The 8443-nt window shown below is 43.3% G+C and overlaps 1 pseudogene; it reads right to left on the minus strand.

The window, feature by feature from the left end:
* Nucleotides 1-3618: 3618 nt before the first annotated feature.
* On the minus strand, nucleotides 3619-3737 carry LOC134937482 (5S ribosomal RNA; annotated as a pseudogene).
* Nucleotides 3738-8443: the final 4706 nt, after the last annotated feature.

Raw genomic sequence — 8443 nt, forward strand, 5'->3', positions numbered from 1 at the left:
AAGTCCAGTGGTACTGCCATATAATTCCAGTGATACTGCCATATATGTCCAGTGGTACTGCCGTATAAATCCAGTCCAGTGATACTGCCGTATATGTCCAGTGGTACTGCCGTATAATTCCAGTGATGCTGCCATATAAGTCCAGTGGTACTGCCATATAATTCCAGTGATACTGCTGTATATGTCCATTGGCACTGCCGCATAAGTCCAGTGGTACTGCCATATAATTCCAGTGATACTGTGGTATATGTCCAGTGATACTACCGTATAAATCCAGTTGTACTGCCGTATAAATCCAGTCCAGTGATACTGCCATATATGCCCAGTGGTACTGCCATATAAGTCCAGTGATACTGCCGTATAAACAAGTGGTACTACCATATAATTCCAGTGGTACTGCCGTATAAACTCATTCCAGTGTTACTGACATATATGTCCATTGGTACTGCCATATAAGTCCAGTGATACTGCTGTGTAAATACAGTGATACTGCTGTATAAGTCCAGTGATACTGCCATATATGACCAATGATGCTGTCGTATATGTCCAGTAACACTGCCGTATAAATCCAGTGGTGCTGCCATATAAATCCAGTCCAGTGATACTGCTGTATTTGTTTAGTTATACTGCTGTATATGTCCAGTGGTACTGCTGTATAAGTCCAATGATACTGCTGTATAAATCCAGTGATACTGCCATATAAGTCCAGTGATACTGCCGTATAAGTCCAGTCCAGTGATAATGCCATATATGTCCAGTGGTACTGCCGTATAAATCCAGTGATAGTGTCATATAAATCTGGTGGTACTGCCATATAATTCCAGTGATACTGCCGTATATGTCCAGCGGTACTGCCGTACAAATACAGTGATCCTGCAGTATAATTCCAGCGGTACTGGCGTGTAAGTCCAGTGAACCTGCCGTATAATTCCAGTGGTACTGGCGTATTAGTCCAGTCCAGTGATACTGCCGCATATGTCCAGTGATACTGCCGTATATGTCCATTGATATTATCGTACATGTCCAGCGGTACTGCAGTATAAATCCAGTGATCGTGCAGTATAATTCCAGTGATCCTGGCGTATAATTCCAGTGGTACTGGCGTATAAGTCCAGTGATCCTGCCATATAATTCCAGTGGTACCGGCGTATAAGTCCAGTCCTGTGATACTGCTGTATATTTCCAGTTATACTGCCGTATACAGCGAGATGATGACTTTTGCCTCGTTCTGGTTTCTGAGTCAGATGGGAAAACCCGAGCCAGACTCGGATCCGGGCTCGTGACGTGAAGTCCGGGGGGGTTCGGTTCTCTGAGAACTGAACCCGCTCATCTCTAGTTTTTGACCAATATACACAACTAATTTTTGTATTAATTAAACATATTTAGACTTTATTGCAGACATTCTGGCAGAAAGGGAGTGGAATTGCGCTAAGTCCCGGCTGCAGCTCCCTTATATGGAATCCAAAACCTGCAAGATCCGACTCTGGATGAAAGCAATATTGTGAGGTGGTCAAAATTGACTGGAAATGAATGTTATTGAGGTAAATAATACTATAGGAACAAAAACAGCCAACATTCTGTAATTTTAGCTGTTTAATGATTTTGTTTTTGTAAAATATAGATCCAAAATCAAAACCCGCAAGGGCGGTTTTGGCAAAACCAATACAGATCCAAAACCAAAACCCAATACCCAAGATTTGGGCCAGCGCACATCTCTAATTATTACTGTACAGTATATCTTACTAGCAGACAAGAGACACGTGGACCTACAGTATGCACACTGCATTTCTTTGCTTATAGAAGGCGTCTTAGTCCTTATATTTTACTAAATGTAATTGTCATTTTTTATGTCATCACTTATTTGTGTATTTTTCTTATGTGAAATTGTTGTGGTTTTTATTGTTATTTATTGTCAATTTATGAGAGTCTACAACTCAAGTATACTATTTAATAATGCATTAAGGGGCCTATGTACTAAGCCTTGGAGAGAGATAATGTGGTGTGATAAAGTACCAGCCGATCAGCTCCTAAGTGCCCTGTTACAGGCTGCGTTTGAAGTATGACAGTTAGGAGCTGATTGGTTAGTACTTTATCTATCTCTCTCTCTCTCTCTACTTTATCACTCTCCAAGGCTTAGTACTGTACATAGGACCATGAAACTCTAATTATATTTTCTATATACCTACTTCTTTTTTTTTGGGGCGTATAAACCATGTTTTCTATCTGATTGATAATATCTCTGTCCCCTAGCACCAGTACTTTTGGTGTTTAATTATATTACTGACCATATACTGTATACTATAAATGCTCAAACTCCATTCTGTATAAAATCAGAGAATGTTAGTTTCAAATATTGCAACTGCACCAAAGTCTTCCCTATCTGGACAGTTGTACTCTAACACTAAGGGGGGAATTCAATTGAGAGCGGGAAATTCTGGGAAAGTCTGGTTTTTCCTAGAATTGTTATTTTTAAGAAAAATCATTGGGGGCCGTATTCTAGCAGGAGAGGGAGCAGGACGCATGGTGGTTGGGCACCCGCTATCACCGCTTGCCAGGAGCATTTAGAGTGTCACCCCCCACCTCCCTATAGCCCGCCTGCACTCTCTGCCAGCCAGGGAGGACATACTGTACACCCACTCGTAGGCCAGGAGAGCCGCCTGGAGCACGAGCACGGGCTGAGGCCTACTGCCGCAACTTCAGCCTCAATTTCCTGGCAGTCCCTGCCGTGGGTGCTGCACTGGCGCGGAGGTCCTGGAAGGGCCGCGTTTCAGACTGCAAACTGCCTGACTCTGCCTGGGGTCTGCAGTGCAGCCTTCTCTCCATGTTTGGGACCTGTTTTTGTCTCCAACCTGCTCCATATATAATAGAACAAAAAAGGTGTGATTCCGCACTAGTCAGGTTCAAACATTATCGTAAGGTACCAGAATCTTATCGATGTACAGGAAAAAATTCCTTAATGGTTATACCTGGTGGTGCACCCAGAGTCAGGGAATATTTGGAGAAAAAAGGAATTGCAGAAGACTCTTGTGTGGGTGCACTCTTGTTTTTATGTAGTTATATAGCTAATTATTAAAACTTAACTTTTATTAGGTAATCATTTTAAGATAAATCCACACTCTCATGTTCCACCACAGTTAATTGTTGAAAAAGAAGAATACCAATGTAGGTATAGGGTTATACAATGAAAAAATAATTTTTTGTTAAAATTGGAAATATTCTGGTTAGTCTATCCTTATAGACTTGTAGGGAGGTGTAGACACTAGGGTTCTACACCCAAATCCTCTCCAACCAGCACAAGCAAAGCTTGTTTTAATAGGACCTCAATGGGTCAAAAATGATCGGACCGGTATCACACATATGAATCTTAGTAAGTTACATATGCATGGGGAGGTGTCTGTGTGTAATGCTTTGTGATTGTATATAACGGGCTTTAGGAATATCCTGGATATGGAGGAAATCTAGCCACGGAAAACAAGGTTGAATTGCGGGGGAAGGTGGAGGAAGGGGAGGAAAGGGATAAGAGAAGGGGAAGGAAAGGGGGGAGAAAGACCAAATGGAAAAAAAGGGTAAAAAAGAATGTGGTGATCCTGCTGTTGGTTTACGGTCGAGATGAGTCACAAATTACAACACCAGGTATTCTCTGGGGGTCCCCCTCGCAGATACTGACCCAGCCCACCACCGTTTTGCTTCCAAGATCGGACGAGATCGGGCTCTATCGGTGGGGTATGGTAGTAATTATTGGACACGAATTGGTCGACTCACCAATGAGAGTGCACCTAGTAAAGATTTAAAGAGAGGAAGAGGCAAGTGGCAGATCTGCTGTCTACGTTAGGCACATGATTAACCTGTGGATCATAGATGAGAGTCTGCAGATATAGGAAAAAATAGATTACACAGGATCAAAGGTAGAACTGAAACAGATATATGCCCAAGTCTTTATGCAGGCACTGTCGTCAGATTATATATTAGCGGCACACTCTAGCAGTTTGAATACTGTGTTAGACTGAAAAAATATATATATTCTCCTTGGAGTGTGTAAAAATTCAATATTCTGACAGGCTACTTTCAATACAAATCACTTGCCAAGGTAAACAGACAGGGGTAGGTGCTCACTTGTATCAAGTGTTCCTATGTGCAGGCAAAACACCAATTAAATCACACGGTAGGGCTGTTAGCATTGTGATGAACAGCCACTGAGAAGGTTAGGCCCAGAAAGTAACGATGTCCCTAAGCCCTGTTTTGACTCAGGCAATATTTAGATATCCCCTCCAGGAAAAGTAATCCCGTGTGTGAATGTTCAGTCTTCTGACATTCACCTTCATTACAAATCTATTGCAGAAGCACACAGACAGTGATGGGTGCACAAATGCACCACTATTCTCACATACAAATGGATAACCATGCAGGGCTGTTTATATTCGGATGGACAGCCACTAAAACAAAGGGATACATCCAATAGGATATATCAGTATCCCTGAAACTTGTTGATTTCATAGGGATATCAATTTAGAATGCCCTGTACATTTGGGTAATAATTATTATTATACAGAGTATTACAAGTATGGTTATTAATACAATTGGTGTGAGAGTCGGATAAAACAAAAAGATACCGGTCCCTGCCCAGGTCCCTGGGTCAGTTGGGGTTAACAGGATCTGAGTGATGCTCCTAGTGTCCCTGGTCCCAGATAGAAAGGTGGAAAACGCGTTTCACCCGACCTGCGGGCTTGTTCACTTCCCGGATTTTCACTTGTTATTGAGAAAGCCCACAGGGTCGGGCTGGAATGGAAGAATTATGCTGGTCGCCCCCGCCCTGTCATCATGAGGATCCTGAACTATGCGGATAAAATGAAACTCCTTGATCTTTATCGCAAAACCACCAGCTTATTTTATAAAGGTGACCGCCTCCTCATCTTTCAGGATTCTCTGCTCTCGTGGCCACTAAACGCAGAGAGTTTGCCTCCATCTGCAAGCACCTCTTTGATACTAAGGTCAAGTTCTGACTTCTCTATCCAGCCCGCCTACGAGTCTTTGAAGATGGCAAGCCACTGTTTTTTGATGATCCCGATGAGGCGAAGCTGCACTTTTCCCGACCTGACACTTGACTGTTGACTAGCCTTGCCTGCTTGTGCTTCATTATTGTCCCGTTTCTATAGTCGGGTCTCACATATAGAGTATTATGTGTATGATACATGTACACTCATGGTTCCTTTTCTATATGTTTACTGTTTTTGTTACTGTTATTTTGTTTATGTTGTGTCTGCCTAGGCCGGGGCCCCTTTCCTCTACTGGGGTGTCCTCTCCCCGCTCACCAGGAAGGGGGGAGATCCTATCTCACCTTATTCTTATTTTCTTTGATGTTTCCAGCTGTAGGTGTAGGCTAGTATGGTGTCTGTTGCCTCCCCACAACCTCATGTAGATGGAGATTCATGTGATAGTTTGCTTCGTATTGTATCCTGGAACGTGGAGGGGCTTAACCACCCAGTTAAACGTAAGAAAGTGGTATCTCATTTGAAATGCATGGTCCCCCATATTGTGTTTATTCAGGAAACACATTTGCTGGAGGACCCTAGAAATTCCTTACGTGCCCCTTGGATTGGGGAATGTATCTCAGTCCCATACCATTCTAAGTCTAGAAGGGTGGCTATTCTCTTCCATACCAACTTACAATACTATGTCCATAGAAAGTTCCTTGATCCTGAAGGCAAATTTATATTGCTAGATGTGTTTATTGACAATACTGTATATACGCTCCCCATGTCTCCTCTGACTCCTTTTTTGCAGCTCCTCACTTGGGTTGGCCAAAATTTGATTTTCGACGGGGACTTCAATCTGGTAGTTGACTCATCCATATACAGATCCAGAGTGAGTACCCGCACTCCTGTTCCTCTTTGTCATCTTCTGCCCTCCTTCTGCACACAACTTGACCTACTCGACCCGTGGCGCATATTTCACCCTACTCAGAAGGACTTCTCTTTCTATTCTCACCCTCACTCATCTCACTCTCGCATTGAGTACATCTTTACCTCTACCTGCCTTTTTCCTAAGGTTATCTTCATGTCTATTGCTAACATCATCATATCTGACCACGCTCCCATATCTTTACACATTCAACTAACTTTGCCTCATCACTTTTCTACATGCTGGCTTACACCATTCCACTGATTTCCTTCTTCACCTCAGACAGTCCTGGCTTTATTACACTTTAGATAATAGCAACCAGAGTTTAGATGTACTGCTGTTTTGGGGTGCTGCTAAGGCGGTCTTTATTGGACATATTATGTCTTACACTCACTCCAAACGGAAAAAGTTTTCTTCTCAATTACAGACACTGAGTGCGACACTCACCTCCTCTTATCGGCGGTATATAGGACTCGACACCCCTGCCCACAAGGAAGCTTATCTTTTAGCCAAACACATTTACGACACTTTCCTTGTCGTAAGCTCAAACGAGCTCAATTATCATATGATTATCAGCAGAATAGGTTTCATAGATGGGGCAACAAATCGGGCAGATTGTTGGCTAATTTGATTAAAGGACCCAAGTCCCGTACGTGGGTCAGCACCATTAATGTTTCAGGGAAAATTGTCTCAGACCTTTATACTATTTGTGCTGAGTCCATGCGCTTCTATCACTCCCTATAGCAAAGGGCCCTGATGAAACTGATGCGAGCCATTCTTTCCTCGATGAGGCTAATCTCCCCAACCTCTCCCAAGAGGAGAGGGACTTTCTAGAGGGCCCAATCACAGCTGAGGAAGTTATTGACACTATTAAAAGCCTGCCAAATAATAAGAGTCCTGGCCCAGATGGTTTTGGCGCTGAGTTCTATAAAATGCTATGGGAAGACTTAGCTCCCACTCTCACATCTCTCTACAATCACATCCTCACCTCTAAATAGACCCCAATCAGGTTCAATAAAGCTAAGATTATTGTCATAGCGAAACCCGGTAAGGACCCTTCCTTGACTAGCTCTTATAGGCCAATTTCACTCCTTAATCAGGATTTCAAGGCTCTGACTAAACTAATGGCTACTCGCCTGCAGTCGTGTCTCTCTCGCATTATGGCCCTCATTCCGAGTTGTTCGCTCGCTGCTATTTTTAGCAGAATTGCTAATAGGCTAAAATCCGGCAGTTCTGCGCATGCGTATGCACAGCAGGGTGCACGCGCTAAGTATTTTCACACAAAACTATGCTATTTTACTCACGGGCGAACAAAGCTTTTCAATCGCTCTGCTGATTGTAGTGTGATTGACAGGAAGTGGGTGTTTCTGGGCGGAAACTGACCGTTTTCAGGGAGTGTGCTAAAAAACGCAGGCGTGCCATGTAAAAACGCAGGAGTGTCTGGAGAAACGGGGGAGTGGCTGGCCGGACGCTGGGTGTGTTTGTGACGTCAAACCAGGCACTAAACGGACTGAGGTGATCGCAATCTAGGAGTAGATCTGGAGCTACTCAAAAACTGCAAGGAAATACTTAATAGCAGAATTGCTAATCTTTCGTTAGCAATTCTGCTATGCTAAGAAACACTCCCAGAGGGCGGCGGCTTTGCGTTTGCATTTCTGCTAAAAGTAGCTAGCGAGCGAACAACTCGGAATGAGGGCCTATATCACCTGCGCAGTTGGGTTTTATTAAACATAGGCAGTCGGAGCAAGGTATTAGGGTTGTTCTGGCTGCTATCACCAGCTTTTACACTCACAAAATTGTAAATAACATTTTAATTAACCATGACGCTGAAAAGGCTTTTGACAAGATTGAATAACCATGAATAATAGCATACCTGAAACACACTTAATGTATTGCCTTGTCTTGAGATATTCTCTGCAGCGTAGGGTGGGAAGGAAGAGAGGAGAGGTCTGCTGCCTCGTCAAAGGTGAGTATATCCCATCTCCATCTCTCTCTTTCTCGGACTCTTCCTGCCTAATGTGTAAAAAGGTGGACTCTGCTGTCATAATGTTAAAATGGCGACTCTGCCTGCCGTAAAGTGTAAAAAGGGGGACTCCCCTGCCTAATGTGTAAAAAGAGGGACTCTGCCTGCCTAAAGTATAAAAATGGGAAAACTGCTGCTATAATGTTTAAAAGGGGGACTCTGCTTGCCTAATGTGTAGAAGGGGGACTCTGCTGCCGTAATGTGTAAAAGGGGACTCTGCTGCTCTAATGTGTAAAAAGGGGACTCTGCCTCCCATAATGTGTAAAAAGGAGGACTCTACCTGCCATAATGTGTAAAAGTGAGCTCTACCTGCCTTAATGTGTAAAAGGGAACACTACCTGCCTAATGTGTAAAAGGGGAATTTACCTGCCATAATGTTTTTAAGGGGACTCTACCTGCCGTACTGTGCAAAAGGCGACTCTACCTGGTGCTAAAATGTCTAGTTATGGCTCTGCCGGGTACCAATCATATTACACCAAAAAGCACCGAAACTGGCCAACAGGCCAACAGTCCACTCATTTT

This window comes from Pseudophryne corroboree, chromosome 6 (genome assembly GCF_028390025.1).
Source record: "Pseudophryne corroboree isolate aPseCor3 chromosome 6, aPseCor3.hap2, whole genome shotgun sequence".
Taxonomy (NCBI): Eukaryota; Metazoa; Chordata; class Amphibia; order Anura; family Myobatrachidae; genus Pseudophryne; species Pseudophryne corroboree.